The sequence below is a fragment of the Rhinoraja longicauda genome, chromosome 8 (genome assembly GCF_053455715.1).
Source record: "Rhinoraja longicauda isolate Sanriku21f chromosome 8, sRhiLon1.1, whole genome shotgun sequence".
Taxonomy (NCBI): Eukaryota; Metazoa; Chordata; class Chondrichthyes; order Rajiformes; family Arhynchobatidae; genus Rhinoraja; species Rhinoraja longicauda.
Window position 1 is genome coordinate 3,644,523 of NC_135960.1, and position 18,556 is coordinate 3,663,078.

Below are 18,556 nucleotides of genomic sequence, written 5' to 3' on the forward strand. Positions count from 1 at the left end.
TGACTTGGCCTGTCTGAAGAATGGTCTCGACCCGAAATGTCACCCATTCCTTCTCTCCAGAGGTGCTGCCTTTCCCACTGAGTTACTCCAGCATTTTGCATTGTCCGCCTGGCTTTGTCCTACTCACACCTCTCTTCCAGCTACCTCCTTTTCGCTGAACACCTTCACTCAGTCCTTCTGAACCTACCTGATCTCCCGGTTGCACTGGAATTTAGAAGGATGAGAGGAGATCTTATCGAAAACGTATAAGATTATTAAGGGGTTGGACACGTTAGAGGCAGGAAACATGTTTCCAATGTTGGGGGGAGTCCAGAACCAGGGGCCACACAGTTTAAGAATAAGGGGTAGGCCATTTAGAACGGAGATGAGGAAAAACTTTCTCAGTCAGAGAGTTGTGAATCTGTGGAATTCTCTGCCTCAGAAGGCAGTGGAGGCCAATTCTCTGAATGCATTCAAGAGAGAGCTGGATAGAGCTCTTAAGGATAGCGGAGTCAGGGGGTACGGGGAGAAGGCAGGAACGGGGTACTGATTGAGAATGATCAGCCATGATCACATTGAATGGCGGTGCTGGCTCGAAGGGCCGAATGGCCTCCTCCTGCACCTATTGTCTATTGTCTATTGCTGGACACTTTAATTCCCCTTCCCATTCCCACACTGACCTTTCTGTCCTGGGTCTCCTCCATTGTCAGAGTGAGGCAAAACGCAAATTGGAGGAACAGCGCCTCATATTTCGCTTGGGCAGCTTACAGCCCAGTGGTGTGACTATTGATTTCTCTAACTTCAGGCAGCCCTGGCATTCCCTCCCTCTCTCTCTCCATCCTTCCCCCACCCAAGTCACACCAGCTTCTCATTTTTAACCCCACAAACAGCCAACAATGGCCTGTTTCCTTCATCATCGTTACATTCATCAATATCTTTCACGCACCGTTCTTTATCTCTCTACATCATCGTCCGAATATCTCTCGTTTCCCTTATCCCCTAACCAGTCTGAAGAAGGGTCTCGACCCGCAGAAACACAGAAACATTGAAAATAGGCGCAGGAGGAGGCCATTCGGCCCATCGAGCCAGCACCGCCATTCATTGTGATCATGGCCGATCATCCACAATCAGTAACCCGTGCCTGCCTTCTCCCCATATCACTTGATTCCACTAGCCCCCTAGAGCTCTATCTAACTCTCTTTTAAATTCATCCAGTGAATTGGCCTCCACTGCCCTCTGTGGCAGAGAATTCCACAAATTCACAACTCTCTTGGTGGAAAAGTTTTTCTCGCCTCAGTTTTAAATGGCCTCCCCTTTATTCTTAGACTGTGTGGCCCCTGGTTCTGGACTTCCCCAACATTGGGAACATTTTTCCTGCATCTAGCTTGTCCAGTCCTTTTATAATTTTATATGTTTCTGTAAGATCCCCTCTCATCCTTCTAAACTCTGAACTAGATCCGAAACATCATCCATTCTTTCTCTCCGGAGATGCTGCCTGTCCCACTGAGTTACTCCAGCTTTTTGTGCCCATCTTCACTCAAGATTGTTCTGCCTTTGATTGCCTTCGCTCTTTGTTGCCCTGCCATCGACCAATGTTGAGAGAAGGCCAGAGAGGTGCTGGAGTAACTCAGCGGGTCAGGCAGCATCTGTGGAGAACATGGATAGGTGACGTTTCACAGAGTGCTGGAGTAACTCAGCGGGTCAGGCAGCATCTACAGAGAACATGGATAGGTGACGTTTCACAGAGTGCTGGAGTAACTCAATTGATCAGGCAGCATCTGTGGAGAACATGGATGGGTGACGTTTTACAGAGTGCTGGAGTAACTCAGCGGGTCAGGCAGCATCTCTGGAGGACATGAATAGGTGACGTTTCACAGAGTGCTGGAGTAACTCAACGGGTCAGGCAGCATCTCTGGAGAAGGAGGAACGGAGCGACGTTTCGGGTCGAGGCCCACTGTCTACCCTTCACTGAACGCTGCACTAATATCTGGTTCATCCTCGCTGGCCGGCGGCCACTGGGAAGGCCAAAGACGAGGCGTCTCCTTGGGCGGCCGTGAGACACTACTGAAGGTCAGCACACGTACCGTTATGGAGAGAGGCGTTGGTCCCAGTAGGATGTGCGATCAGTATCACCGCCGGGATCAAGTATTCAAAAGACGGAGCTTGGACCAGCGGCAATCTGGAAAAGAGAAAGGAAGAGAGGAATGTGCAGTACGTTTAAGGTCATAAGGAATAGGAGGAGAATTAGGCCATTCAGTAGACAATAGGTGCAGGAGGAGGCCATTCAGCCCTTCGAGCCAGCACCGCCATTCAATGTGATCATGGCTGATCATTCTCAATCAGTACCCCGTTCCTGGGATGGCAGGACCTTCATATGAAGAAAGACTGGATAGACTCGGCTTGTACTCGCTGGAATTTAGAAGATTGAGGGGGGATCTTAGCGAAACGTATAAGATTATTAAGGGGTTGGACACGTTAGAGGCAGGAAACATGTTCCCAATGTTGGGGGAGTCCAGAACCAGGGGCCACAGTTTAAGAATAAGGGGTAGGCCATTTAGAACTGAGATGAGGAAAAACTTTTTCAGTCAGAGAGTTGTGAATCTGTGGAATTCTCTGCCTCAGAGGGCAGTGGAGGCCAATTCTCTGACTGCATTCAAGAGAGAGCTGGATAGAGCTCTTAAGGATAGCGGAGTCAGGGGGTATGGGGAGAAGGCAGGAACGGGGTACTGATTGAGAATGATCAGCCATGATCACATTGAATGGCGGTGCTGGCTCGAAGGGCCGAATAGCCTCCTCCTGCACCTATTGTCTATTGTCTAATCAGTACCCCGTTCCTGGGATGGCAGGACTTTCATATGAAGAACGACTGGATGGACTCGGCTTGTACTCGCTGGAATTTAGAAGATTGAGGGGGGATCTTATAGAAACTTACCAAATTCTTAAGGGGTTGGACAGGCTAGATGCAGGAAGATTGTTCCCGATGTTGGGGAAGTCCAGAACAAGGGGTCACAGTTTAAGGATAAGGGGGAAGTCTTTTAGGACCGAGATGAGAACGTTATTTTTCACACAGAGAGTGGTGAATCTGTGGAATTCTCTGCCACAGAAGGTAGTTGAGGCCAGTTCATTGGCTATATTTAAGAGGGAGTTAGATGTGGCCCTTGTGGCTAAAGGGATCAGGGGGTATGGAGAGAAGGCAGGTACGGGATACTGAGTTGGATGATCAGCCATGATCATATTGAATGGCGGTGCAGGCTCGAAGGGCCGAATGGCCTACTCCTGCATCTATTTTCTATGTTTCTATGTTACTGCCTTCTCCCCATACCCCCTGACTCCGCTATCCTTAAGAGCTCTATCTAGCTCTCTCTTGAATGCATTCAGAGAATTGGGCCATTCGGCCCATCAAGTCTACTCCGCCATTCAATCATGTCTGATCCATCTTTCCCTCCTAACCCCATTCTCCTGCCTTCTCCCCGTAACCCCTGACACCTGTACCAATCAAGACTCTATCTATCTCTGCCTTAAAAATATCCATTGACTTGGCCTCCTCAGCCTTCTTAGTTTAGTTTAGTTTAGTTTAGAGGTACAGCGCGGAAACAGGCCCTTTCGGCCCACCGAGTCCGCACCGACCAGCGATCCCCGCACACTAACCGACACACGCAAGAGACAATTTATTTTACATTTATACCAAGCCAATTAACCTATAAACCTGTACGCCTTTGGAGTGTGGGAGGAAACCGAAGATCTCGGAGAAAACCCGCGCAGGTCACGGGGAGAACGTACAAACTCCGTACAGACGGGATGGAACCCGGGTCTCCGGCGCTGCATTCGCTGGAAGGCGGCAACTCTACCGCTGCGCCACCGTGACCGCCCTTGAATTCCACAGATTCACCACCCTCTGACGAAATAAATTTCTCCTGATCCCCTTCCCAAAGGAACTTCCTTTAATTCTGAGGCTGAGACCTCTGGTCCGAGACTCTCTCTCCCACCACCCTTCATTTTAGTTTTAGAGATATAACGTGTAAACAGGTCCTACGGCCCACCGGGTCCGCGCCAACCAAAAGCTTTGTTGTTGCGTGCTATCCAGTTAGTGGAAGGACTGTACATGATTACAATCAAGCCGTCCACAGTGTACTGATAAATGATGAAGGGAATAACGTTTAGTGCAAGATAGAGTCGAGTAAAGTCCAATTAAAGATAGTCCGAGGGTCTCCAATGAGGGAGATGGGAGGTCAGGACCGCTCTCTAGTTGGTGAGAGGACGGTTCAGTTGCCTGATAACAGCCGGGAAGAAACTGTCCTTGAATCTGGAGGTGTGCGTTTTCACACTTGTACCTCTTGCCTGATGGGAGAGGGGAGAAGAGGGAGTGGCCGGGGTGAGACTGGTTAATCGGCTTCTGTGAATTGGCACTCGTGTACAAGATAGAACAAGTGTACAGGGCCCTAGTGAGACCGCACCTGGAGTACTGTGTGCAGTTTTGGTCTCCAAATTTGAGGAAGGATATTCTTGCTATTGAGGGCGTGCAGCGTAGGTTCACTAGGTTAATTCCCAGAATGGTGGGACTATCATATGTTGAAAGACTGGAGCGACTAGACTCGATGGGCTGAAGGGCCTGCTTCCGCACGGTATCTCTAAATTAAAGAATTCAATCTCTGGCCTCTGTCCAACCATCTGCCATTTTAACCCCCCCCCCCCTCCCCTGTATCCACCTATCACTCACCAGGCTTTGAGCCGCTCCCACCTCTCTTCCTGCTCCCCCCCCCCTCCCCTGTATCCACCTATCACTCACCAGGCTTTGAGCCGCTCCCACCTCTCTTCCTGCTCCCCCCCCCTCCCCTGTATCCACCTATCACTCACCAGGCTTTGAGCCGCTCCCACCTCTCTTCCTGCTCCCCCCCCCTCCCCTGTATCCACCTATCACTCACCAGGCTTTGAGCCGCTCCCACCTCTCTTCCTGCTCCCCCCCCTCCCCTGTATCCACCTATCACTCACCAGGCTTTGAGCCGCTCCCCACCTCTCTTCCTGCTCCCCCCCTCCCCTGTATCCACCTATCACTCACCAGGCTTTGAGCCGCTCCACCTCTCTTCCTGCTCCCCCCCCCCTGTATCCACCTATCACTCACCAGGCTTTGAGCCGCTCCCACCTCTCTTCCTGCTCCCCCCCCTCCCCTGTATCCACCTATCACTCACCAGGCTTTGAGCCGCTCCCACCTCTCTTCCTGCTCCCCCCCCTCCTCTGTATCCACCTATCACTCACCAGGCTTTGAGCCGCTCCCACCTCTCTTCCTGCTCCCCCCCCTCCCCTGTATTCACCTATCACTCACCAGGCTTTGAGCCGCTCCCACCTCTCTTCCTGCTCCCCCCTCCCCTCCCCTGTATCCACCTATCACTCACCAGGCTTTGAGCCGCTCCCACCTCTCTTCCTGCTCCCCCCCCTCCCCTGTATCCACCTATCACTCACCAGGCTTTGAGCCGCTCCCACCTCTCTTCCTGCTCCCCCCCCCCCCTCCCTACTACCATCAGTCCGAACAAGGGTCCCGACCTGAAACGTCACCTATCCATGTTCTCCAGAGATGCTGCCTGACCCGCTGAGTTACTCCAGCACTCTGTGGGGCTTTTTCTTGCACTACCTACAAGACTTTGAATAAGACGTTGGTGAGACCGCATTTAGAATATTTGTGTTCTATCCCATCTTTTAAGAAACAGTTGGACACGTACATGGATTAGACAGGTTTGGAGAGTTATGGACCAAGTGCAAGCAAGTGGGACTAGGGTAGCTGGGGCATTGTTGGCCGGTGTGGGCCAAAGGGCCTGTTTCCACACTGTATCACTCTATGACTCTGTGACTTTACAATACTGGGTAGTCCAAGCCACCTGGACAGTTGTTCAATCATGGCTGATCTATCTCTCATATGTACATGGATCGGAAAGGTTTAGGAGGGTATGGGTCAAATTAGGAAAGGTTTAGGAGGGTATGGGTCAAATTAGGAAATGTTTAGGGGGGTATGAGATGGGGCACCTTGGTGGGCATAAGCAAGTTGGGCCGAAGGGTCTGTTTCTGTGCTTCGACTATAATTGTAATAATTCCCAGGGGCATCTAAGGAATATAATTCAATTAAAATTCACACCGAAACACTTCAGGGGCAGGTGACCATGAACTTCATAAAAATATTTTAGGAATTGAAGAGGAATTTCTTTCTCTTCTCTGTCACCCTCTTCATTCTCTGTCTCTCCTTTATCTAATCTTCATTCCCCTCCTCCGTTCCTTCCCTTCACTCCGCAATTCATCTCAGCCGTCCAGAACATAGAACAACACCACACGGGAACAGGCCATTCTGCCCACAATGTCTATGCTGAGCACAATGCCAAGTTAAACTGGCTCGAGTGGATGTGGAGTGGATGTGGAGTGGATGTTTCCTCTAGTGGGAGAGTCCAGGACCAGAACCGCAGCCTCAGAATTAAAGGACGTTCCTTTGGGAAGGAGATGAGGAGGAATTTCTTTAGTCAGAGGGTGGTGAATCTGTGGAATACGTCTGCCACAGCCACAGATGGCAGTGGAGGCCAAGTCATTGCATATATTTAAGGCAGAGGTGGATAGGTTCTTGATTAATACGGGCGTCAAGGGTTATGGGGAAAAGGAAGGAGAATGGGGTTAGGAGGGAGAGATAGGTCAGCCATGATTGAATGGCGGAGTAGACTTGATGGGCCGAATGGCCCAATTTTGGTCCTCTAGCCAATGAAGATTTTCTCAATGAGAAAATGTTTAGGAGCATTAACATGGGCAGAACGTACGGTGTGAACGATGGGGATCAAGGGGAGTGTTTTAGAGTAGAGGGATCTACGAGCACAGGTACATAGTTCGTTGAATGTAGCATCACAGATCAAAAAGTCTTTTGGCACATTGGCCATTGGACAATCGCAATGGACAATAGGTGCAGGAGGAGGCCATTCGGCCCTTCGAGCCAGCACCGCCATTCAATGTGATCATGGCTGATCATTCTCAACCAGTACCCCGTTCCTGCCTTCTCCCCATACCCCCTGACTCCGCTATCCTTAAGAGCTCTATCTAGCTCTCTCTTGAATGCATTCAGAGAATTGGCCTCCACTGCCTTCTGAGGCAGAGAATTCGACAGATGCACAACTCTCTGACTGAAAAAGTTTTTCCTCATCTCCGTTCTAAATGGCCTACCCCTTATTCTTAAACTGTGGCCCCTGGTTCTGGACTTCCCCCAACATTGGGAACATGTTTCCTGCCTCTAACGTGTCCAACCCCTTAATAATCTTATACGTTTCGATAAGATCCCCTCTCATCCTTCTAAATTCCAGTGTGTACAAGCCTAGTCGCTCCAGTCTTCCAACATACGACGTTCCCCCCTCTCTCATCCTTCTGAAATATCCTTTGTAGCTGGGACATTGTCGGCCGGTGTGGGCATGTTGGGTCGAAGGGGCCTGTTTCCGCGCTGTGTCAGTCCGTGATTCTGAATGCGAGGCCGTTTACCTGCTGCCCAGTGTGGTCTGTAAGAGGGTGCAGATGCCAGAGGAGAAGAGGCTGGTGGCCATAAACTGGTATCCGTGTTGGCGCGCCCTCTGGTTCGACGGTAGGGCATCGATCAGGAGGCAGTGGATGACCTGGATCAACGCAGCCTGGACCAACAGGTGCTGTTGAGAGAGAGAGGAGCAAAGATTACCGCCATGGAACAAGGTCATAGAAACATAGAAACTGAGAAAATAGGTGCAGGAGGAGGCCATTCGGCCCTTCGAGCCCGCACCGCCATTCAATATGATCATGGCTGATCATCCAACTCAGTAACCTGTACATGCCTTCTCTCCATACCCCCTGATCCCTTTAGCCACAAGGGCCACATCTAACAGCAGGGGGACAAACATTCTGGCAGGCAGGTTTGCTAGTGTGACACCTGTGGCTTTAAACTAAGTAGTGGGGGGGAGGGGTTAACAAATTGTGAATATGAAGATGAGGTAAAAGGGAATACAGGAGGTATTGCAAAAGACTCTCGGAAGAATGGGAACAGAAGTTCTAGAGGGGAAAAGAAATTAAGGGCAGGGCCAATTGTGAACGATGTGAGAGGGGAGGTAAATACAGAAGTTAAAGTGTTGTACTTAAATGCGCGTAGTATAAAAAATAAAGTGGATGAGCTTGAGGCTCAGTTAGTCATGGGCAAGTATGATGTTGTAGGGATCACTGAGACATGGCTACAAGAGGACCAGGGCTGGGAACTGAATATTCAGGGGTACACAACGTATAGAAAAGACAGACAGGTGGGCAGAGGGGGTGGGGTTGCTCTGATGGTAAGGAATGATATTCATTCCCTTGCAAGGGGTGACATAGAATCAGGAGATGTTGAATCAGTATGGATAGAAATGAGAAATTGTAAGGGTAAAAAGACCCTAATGGGAGTTATCTATAGGCCCCCAAACAGTAGCCTCGACATAGGGTGCAAGTTGAATCAGGAGATAAAATTGGCGTGTCAAAAATGTAATGTTACGGTGGTTATGGGAGATTTCAACATGCAGGTAGACTGGGAAAATCAGGTTGGAAATGGACCCCAGGAAAGAGAGTTTGTAGAGTGCCTTCGAGATGGATTCTTAGAACAGCTTGTACTGGAGCCTACCAGGGAGAAGGCAATTCTGGATTTAGTGTTGTGTAATGATCCTGATCTGATAAGGGGACTAGAGGTAAAAGAGCCATTAGGAGGCAGTGATCACAACATGATAAGTTTTACTCTGCAAATGGAAAGGCAGAAGGGAAAATCGGAAGTGTCGGTATTACAGTATAGCAAAGGGGATTACAGAGGCATGAGGCAGGAGCTGGCCAAAATTGATTGGAAGGAGGCCCTAGCAGGGAAGACGGTAGAACAGCAATGGCAGGTATTCCTGGGAATAATGCAGAGGTTGCAGGATCAATTTATTCCAAAGAGGTGGAAAGACTCTAAGGGGAGTAAGAGACACCTGTGGCTGACGAGGGAAGTCAGGGACAGCATAAAAATTAAGGAGAGGAAGTATAACATAGCAAAGAAGAGTGGGAAGACAGAGGATTGGGACTCTTTTAAAGAGCAACAAAAGTTAACTAAAAAGGCAATACGGGGAGAAACGATGAGGTACGAGGGTAAACTAGCCAATAATATAAAGGAGGATAGCAAAAGTTTTTTTAGGTACGTGAAGAGGAAAAAAATAGTCAAGGCAAAGGTGGGTCCCTTGAAGACAGAAGCAGGGGAATTTATTATGGGGAACAAAGAAATGGCAGACGAGTTAAACCGTTACTTTGGATCTGTCTTCACTGAGGAAGATACACACAATCTCCCAAATGTTCTAGGGGCCGGAGAACCTAGGGTGATGGAGGAACTGAAGGAAATCCACATTAGGCAGGAAGTGGTTTTGGGTAGACTGATGGGACTGAAGGCTGATAAATCCCCAGGGCCTGATGGTCTGCATCCCAGAGTACTTAAGGAGGTGGCTCTAGAAATAGTGGAAGCATTGGAGATCATTTTTCAATGTTCTATAGATTCAGGATCAGTTCCTGTGGATTGGAGGATAGCAAATGTTATCCCACTTTTTAAGAAAGGAGGGAGAGAGAAAACGGGTAATTATAGACCAGTTAGTCTGACATCAGTGGTGGGGAAGATGCTGGAGTCAATTATAAAAGACGAAATTGCTGAGCATTTGGATAGCAGTAATGGGATCATTCCGAGTCAGCATGGATTTACGAAGGGGAAATCATGCTTGACAAATCTACTGGAATTTTTTGAGGATGTAACTAGGAAAATTGACAAGGGAGAGTCAGTGGATGTGGTGTACCTCGACTTTCAGAAAGCCTTCGACAAGGTCCCACATAGGAGATTAGTGGGCAAAATTAGGGCACATGGTATTGGGGGTAGGGTACTGACATGGATAGAAAATTGGTTGACAGACAGAAAGCAAAGAGTGGGGATAAATGGGTCCCTTTCGGAATGGCAGGCAGTGACCAGTGGGGTACCGCAAGGTTCGGTGCTGGGACCCCAGCTATTTACGATATACATTAATGACTTAGACGAAGGGATTAAAAGTACCATTAGCAAATTTGCAGATGATACTAAGCTGGGGGGTAGTGTGAATTGTGAGGAAGATGCAATAAGGCTGCAGGGTGACTTGGACAGGTTGTGTGAGTGGGCGGATACATGGCAGATGCAGTTTAATGTAGATAAGTGTGAGGTTATTCACTTTGGAAGTAAGAATAGAAAGGCAGATTATTATCTGAATGGTGTCAAGTTAGGAGGAGGGGGAGTTCAACGAGATCTGGGTGTCCTAGTGCATCAGTCACTGAAAGGAAGCATGCAGGTACAGCAGGCAGTGAAGAAAGCCAATGGAATGTTGGCCTTCGTAACAAGAGGAGTTGAGTATAGGAGCAAAGAGGTCCTTCTACAGTTGTACCGGGCCCTGGTGAGACCGCACCTGGAGTACTGTGTGCAGTTTTGGTCTCCAAATTTGAGGAAGGATATTCTTGCTATGGAGGGCGTGCAGCGTAGGTTCACTAGGTTAATTCCCGGAATGGCGGGACTGTCGTATGTTGAAAGGCTGGAGCGATTGGGCTTGTATACACTGGAATTTAGAAGGATGAGGGGGGATCTTATTGAAACATATAAGATAATTAGGGGATTGGACACATTAGAGGCAGATAACATGTTCCCAATGTTGGGGGAGTCCAGAACAAGGGGCCACAGTTTAAGAATAAGGGGTAGGCCATTTAGAACGGAGATGAGGAAGAACTTTTTCAGTCAGAGGGTGGTGAAGTTGTGGAATTCTCTGCCTCAGAAGGCAGTGGAGGCCAGTTCGTTGGATGCTTTCAAGAGAGAGCTGGATAGAGCTCTTAAGGATAGCGGAGTGAGGGGGTATGGGGAGAAGGCAGGAACGGGGTACTGATTGAGAGTGATCAGCCATGATCGCATTGAATGGTGGTGCTGGCTCGAAGGGCTGAATGGCCTCCTCCTGCACCTATTGTCTATTGTCTAACTCCCTCTTAAATATAGCCAATGAACTGTCCTCAACTACCTTCTGTGGCAGAGAATTCCACAGATTCACCACTCTCTGTGTGAAGAAATGTTTTCTCATCTCGGTCCTAAAAGACTTCCCCCTTATCCTTAAACTGTGACCCCTGGTTCTGGACTTCCCCAACATCGGGAACAATCTTCCTGCATCTAGCCTGTCCAACCCCTTAAGAATTTTATATGTTTCTATAAGATCCCCCCATAGTCTTCTAAATTTCAGCTAGTGTATCGCTGGTCATCAGCTCATAGGGGATAGGAGCAAAATCAGGCCGTTCAGCCCATCAAGTCTCGAAATATAGAAAATAGGTGCAGGAGGAGGCCATTCGGCCCTTCGAGCCAGCACCGCCATTCATTGTGATCATTGACAATAGACAACATCTCAGGAGAGAAGGAATGGGTGACATTTTGGGTCGAGACCTTCTTCAGTCTGAAGTAGGGTCTCGACCCGAAATGTCACCCATTCCTTCTCTCCTGAGATGCTGCCTGACCTGCTGAGTTACTCCAGCATTTTGTGAATAAATACCTTCGATTTGTACCAGCATCTGCAGTTATTTTCTTATAGACAATAGAAAATAGGTGCAGGAGGAGGCCATTTGGCCCTTTGAGCCAGCACCGCCATTCATTGTGATCATGGCTGATCGTCCACAATCAGTAACCCGTGCCTGCCTTCTCCCCATACCCCTTGATTCCGCTAGACCCTAGAGCTCTATCTAACTCTCTTTTAAATTCATCCAGTGAATCGGCCTCCACTGCCCTCTGTGGCAGAGAATTCCACAAATTCACAACCCTCTGGGTGAAAAAGTTTTTTTCTCACCTCAGTTTTAAATGGTCTCCCCTTTATGAAGGCCAACAGGCCATTAGCTATCTTCACTGCCTGCTGTACCTGCACATCTACTCCGCCATTCAATCGTGGCTGATCTATCTCTCCCTCCTAACCCCATTCTCCTGCCTTCTCCCCGTAACCCCTGACACCCGTACCAATCAAGAATCCATCTATCCCTCCCCTTAATAAAATATCCGTTGACTCGGCCTCCACAGCCTTCTGCGGCAAAGAATTCCACAGACTCACTACCCCTCTGACTAAAGAAATTCCTCCTCGTCTCCTTTCTGAAGTAACGTCCTTTAATTCTGAGGTTGTGTCCTCTGGTCCTGGACTCTCCCACTAGTGGAAACATCCTCTCCACATCCACTCTATCCAGGCCGCTCACTATTTGGTAAGTTTCAATGAGGTCCCCCCCCTCATCCTTCTAAACCCCAGCGAGTACAGGCACAGTGTTGTCTACTGATAGACCGTGAGATCGTGAGAACTTCCTTCTGCAGTTGTACAGGGCCCTAGTGAGACCGCACCTGGAGTACTGTGTGCAGTTTTGGTCTCCAAATTTGAGGAAGGATGTTCTTGCTATTGAGGGCGTGCAGCGTAGGTTTACTAGGTTAATTCGCGGAATGGCGGGACTGTCGTATGTTGAAAGACTGGAGCGACTAGGCTTGTATACACTGGAATTTAGAAGGATGAGAGGAGATCTTATCGAAACGTATAAGGTTATTAAGGGCTTGGACACGTTAGAGGCAGGAAATATGTTCCCAATGTTGGGGGGAGTCCAGAACAAGGGGCCACAGTTTAAGAATAAGGGGTAGGCCATTTAGAACTGAGATGAGGTAAAACGTTTTCAGTCAGAGAGTTGTGAATCTGTGGAATTCTCTGCCTCAGAAGGCAGTGGAGGCCAATTCCCTGAATGCACTCAAGAGAGAGCTGGATAGAGCTCTTAAGAATAGCGGAGTCAGGGGGTATGGGGAGAAGGCAGGAACGGGGTACTGATTGAGAATGGTCAGCCACGATCACATTGAATGGTGGTGCTGGCTCGAAGGGCCGAATGGCCTCCTCCTGCACCTATTGTCTATTGTCTATTGAATGGCCGTGCTGGTTCGAAGGGCCGAATGGCCTCCTCCTGCACCAATTGTCTATTGTCTATTGAATGGCGGTGCTGGCTCGAATGGCCTCCTCCTGCACCTATTGTCTATGTGTATTGAGATACATACTCTTCAACCCACAAAATGGCCGCCGCCATTGGTGGAGCGGGAGCACGTGGCCGCTGGCTGGGTGGGGGTGTGCGGGGGAGGGGTTAACGTCACCCCTTGGGAGTGAGGAAGAGGGCAACCCCTTGACCGGGGGAGGGAATGGCGGCGGCGGAGGGGAGAGATGGTAACGCCAGTGGGGTATTCGCTCCTCGACCCCACCTGTCGTCTATCGTCTACGGTCTCACCTGGACGGCAAACAAGGCGGTGAACATCCAGGGCGATCGCCGGTGAAACGGGTATCTGCTGATCCTCCGCTCCCTGCTCCTCGTCTTCATTATCGTTGTCCCCGTCTCTGACCCCTGGCTCCCCTCCATGGCTCTCAACTTTCTCTCATCGGTCGGCAGTCCTCGAGGGCCGGCTCCTAGCGGGGGTCACGTTCCCCCCGGTGGGCACGAGACAGGGAGAGGGAGAGGGAGAGGTGACGAAGATCTTTTCTCCCCCACAGCCGCTCGGTGAAGTCTGACTGACCTTTGCTGTGGGACCAGGCGCAAATAAATTGACCATTAACCTGGGTGATCCAACTCAGTAACTTCTCCTGATTGCCGAATTTTTTCCTTTAAAGTCAGAGGCTTGTCAACCCTGTGTGCAGGGCGGCCTGGTTAACTGTATCAAGATTGCAGGCAACTCCAGCACATTGTTCTTGTTTGTGAGGCCTGTTGTTCATTTACAGTCCTTGTCTGGCTTAACAACATTATCCTGGGAGCCCCTGCAAATGGAGAGATGGGAGACACAGAGTGCTGGAGTAACTCAGCGGGTCAGGCAGCATCTCTGTAGAACGTGGACAGGTGACGTTTCACAGAGTGCTGGAGTAACTCAGCGGGTCAGGCAGCATCTCTGGAGGACATGGATAGGTGACGTTTCACAGAGTGCTGGAGTAACTCAGCGGGTCAGGCAGCATCTGTGGAGAACATGGATAGACAATAGACAATAGGTGCAGGAGGAGGCCATTCGGCCCTTCGAGCCTGCACCGCCATTCATTGTGATCACGGCTGATCATTCTCAATCAGTACCCCGTTCCTGCCTTCTCCCCATACCCCCTGACTCCGCTATCCTTAAGAGCTCTATCTAACTCTCTCTTGAATGTATTCAGAGAATTGACCTCCACTGCCTTCTGAGGCAGAGAATTCCACAGATTCACAACTCTCTGACTGAATTTTTTCTCATCTCCGTTCTAAATGGCCTACCCCTTATTCTTAAACTGTGGCCCCTGGTTCTGGACTCCCCCAAAATTGGGAACATGTTTCCTGCCTCTAACGTGACCAACCCCTTAATAAGCTTATATGCTTCGATAAGATCCCCTCTCATCCTTCTAAATTCCAGTGTATACGAGCCTAGTCGCTCCAGTCTTTCAACATAGGACATATTTCCATGTCACGGGTTCCATAATTCAATGATACTTTATTGTCACAGGTACAGTGAAATTCTTTGATTTGTATACAATCCGTAAAATCATACATGATACAGAGTGGCGCGGCGGTAGAGTTGCTGCCTCACAGCGCCGGAGACCCGGGTTCCATCCCGACTACGGGTGCTGTCAGTACGGAGTTTGTCCGCTCTCCCCGTAAACGCGTGGGTTTTCTCCGAGATGGAAAATAGGTGCAGGGGTAGGCCATTCGGCCCTTCGAGCCAGAACCGCCATTCAATGTGATCACGGCTGATCATTCTCAATCAGTGCCCCGTTCCTGCTTTTCCCCCATATCCCTTGATTCCCTTAGCCCGAAGAACGAATTCTAACTCTCACCATATAGTTATGACTTTCAAAATACATTTGAACAGATAGTTTAGCTTAGTTTATTTTAGTTTAGTTTAGATGGGCGCAGCGGTAGAGTTGCTGCCTCACAGCGCCGGAGACCCGGGTTCCATCCCGACTACGGGCGCTGTCTGTACGGAGTTTGTACGCTCTCCCCGTGACCGGCGCGGGTTTTCTATGAGATCTTTGGTTTCCTCCCACACTCCAAAGACGTGCAGGTTTGTGGGTTAATTGGCTTGGTGTAGGTGTAAATTGTCCCTTGTGTGTAGGGTAGGGTAGTGTTAGTGTGCGGGGATCGCTGGTCGGCGCGGACTCGGTGGGCCGAAGGGCCTGTTTCTGCGCAGGCTGCCTCTAAACTAAAAAAAAAGCAAAACTTACCCCAGCAGTACACAAAGAATCACCACCTAACTGGCAAATAGTTCATCGAATAGTCTATGTTTCCCAGGTAGACACAAAATGCTGGAGTAACTCAGCGGGTCAGACAGCATCTCGGGAGAGAAGGGGGATGGGTGACGTTTCGGGTCGAGACCCTTCTTCAGACTGGTCCCCTTCACTCCTGAGATGCCGCCTGACCCGCTGAGTTACTCCAGCATTTTGTGTCTGCCTTCGATTTAAGTTTGTTTGTACCTAGTCTATATTTCCTCGCAACGGCAAATCAGGCCTGCCTCCTTATGTTCCCAACCATACCACCTCTTCCCCCCTCCCCGATCTCCCCTTCATTCTCACGGCCCCCCGCCAGGGCCCACTGCGTTCTCGACGGCCCCCCCTCACTCTCCGACGCCTTGGTGGTACCCTCTATGTCCATGTCATAGAGTGACACAGTGTGGAAACAGGCCCTTCGGCCCAACTCACCCACACTGGCCAATAATGTCCCAGCTACCCAAGTCCCACCTGCCCGCACGCTTGGTCCATATCCCTCCAAACCCGTCCTATCCATGTACCTGCCCAACTGTTTCTTAAACGATGGGATAGTCCCAGCCTCAACTACCTCCTCTGGCAGCTCGTTCCATACACCCACCACCCTCTGTGTGGAAAAAGTTACCCCTCGGATTCCTATGACATCTTTTCCCCTTTACCTTTGAACCTATGTCCTCTGGTCCTCGATTCCCCTACTCTGGGCAAGACCTCGATTGCTCTACTTTGTGCATCTACCCGATCTATTCTTCTCATGATTTTCTACTCTGTCTACGTCTACGTTGATGGTGGGATCCATCGTTGCTTGGCCATCATTGCCGGCTCTGCTTTGTAACTGTACCTCTTTTCACATCTCTCTCCCCTGACTCTCAGTCTGGAGAAGGGTCTCGACCCGAAACGTCACCTACTGCCTTTCTCCAGAGATGCTGTCCGGCCCGCTTTGTTACTCCGGCATTCGGTGTCTAATCCCATCTTTGTTCTCTCTGCATTCTCACCGTCTCCCTCTCCCTCCCCGAGATTCTGCCACTCACCCACCACCAAGAGGCAATGCACAGCTGCCAATTGACCCAGTGCATCTTTGGGATGTGGGGGGAATCCAGAGCACCCGGAGCAAACCCTCAGGGTAACAGGGAGAACGTGCGGACCCCACACGGACAGCACCTAGGGCAGCACGGTAGAGTTGCTGCCTCACAGCGCCGGAGACCCGGGTTCAATCCCGACTACGGGCGCTGTCTGTACGGAGCTTGCACGTTCTCCCCGTGACCTGCGTGTGTTTTCTCCGGGTGCTCCGGTTTCCTCCCACTCTCCGAAGACGTGCAGGTTTATAGATTAATTGGCTTTGATAAAATTGTAAATTGTCCCTAGTGTGTGTAAAGTATAGTTAGTGTGTGGAGAGAGGCCAACATATTATTCACTCAACACCTCAACAGTTTCGCTCAGAAACTCAGAGATGCTGCCTGACCTGCTGAGTTACTCCGGCATTTTAGAGACAATAGACAATAGACAATAGGTGCAGGAGGAGGCCATTCGGCCCAAACCTACGCGCATGCCCTCAATAGCAAGAATATCCTTCCTCAAATTTGGAGACCAAAACTGCACACAGTACTCCAGGTGCGGTCTCACTAGGGCCCTGTACAACTGCAGGACCTCTTTGCTCCTATACTCAACTCCTCTTGTTATGAAGGCCAACATTCCATTGGCTTTCTTCACTGCCTGCTGTACCTGCATGCTTCCTTTCAGTGACTGATGCACTAGGACACCCAGATCTCGTTGTACGTCCCCTGTTCCTAACTTGACACCATTCAGAAAATACTCTGCCTTCCTATTCTTACCACCAAAGTGGATAACCTCATACTTATCCACATTAAACTGCATCTGCCATGCATCCGCCCACTCACACAACCTGTCCAAGTCACCCTGCAACCTCATAGCATCTTCCTCACAGTTCACACTACCACCCAGCTTTGTATCATCTGTAAATTTGCTAATGGTACTTTTAATCCCTTCATCCAAGTCATTAATGTATATTGTAAATAGCTGCGAATAAATACCTTCGATTTGTACCAGCATCTGCAGTTAATTTCTTACACTTAGTGTAAGGGGTGATCGCTGGTTGGCGTGGAACAGGTTGGCTGAAGGGCCTGTTTCCACTGTGTGTGTGTGTGTGTGTGTGTGTGTGTGTGTGTGTGTGTGTGTGTGTGTGTGTGTGTCTCTCTCTCTCTCTCTCTTTAAAGCTGACAAGATATCACAGAAACGTCACCCATTCCTTCTCTCCTCAGATGCTGCATGACCCGCTGAGTTACTCCAGCAATGTGTGTCTACCTTCGAAGATAACACAGAAACTTGGTTAACAGTAAAACTAGATTACAGATTCTGGTTGATTACTGCGCATTACTACACCTTATAAGCGTTTATCTCGCGCGGGTCGGAGTGAGTAGAGTCGTGATTAAATTTTGAAGTGGGCCTTTTTGACCAAGTTGAGGCGATCTAATTGCTCAAACCCCTTTTTAAATAACATCACATCGAAAGCAGCACCTGTGTGTGTTGGGTGGGAACATATTCCATTCGCTTATCGTCCTTGCCTGAAGAAGGGTCTCGACCCGAAACGTCGCCCATTCCTTCTCTCCTGAGATGCTGCCTGACCTGCTGAGTTACTCCAGCATTTTGTGAATAAATACCTTCGATTTGTACCAGCATCTGCAATTATTGCATTATCTGCATTCGGCCTTTCGAGCCTGTACGCACCACCATTCAATGTGATCATGGCTGATCATTCTCAATCAGTACCCCGTTCCTGCCTTCTCCCCGTACCCCCTGACTCCGCTATCCTTAAGAGCTCTATCTAGCTCTCTCTTGAATGCATTCAGAGAATTGGCCTCCACTGCCTTCTCAGGCAGAGAATTCCACAGATTCACAACTCTCTGACTGAAAAGGTTTTTCCTCATCTCCGTTCTAAATGGCCTACCACTTATTCTTAAACTGTGGCCCCTTGTTCTGGACTCCCCCAACATTGGGAACATGTTTCCTGCCTCTAACGTGTCCAACCCCTTAATAATCTTATACGTTTCGATAAGATTCCCTCTCATCCTTCTAAATTCCAGTGTATACAAGCCTAGTCGCTCCAGTCTTTCAACATACGACAGTCCCGCCATTCCGGGAATTAACCTAGTAAACCTACGCTGCACGCCCTCAATAGCAAGAATATCCTTCCTCAAATTTGGAGACCAAAACTGCACACAGTACTCCAGGTGCGGTCTCACTAGGGCCCTGTACAACTGCAGAAGGACCTCTTTGCTCCTATA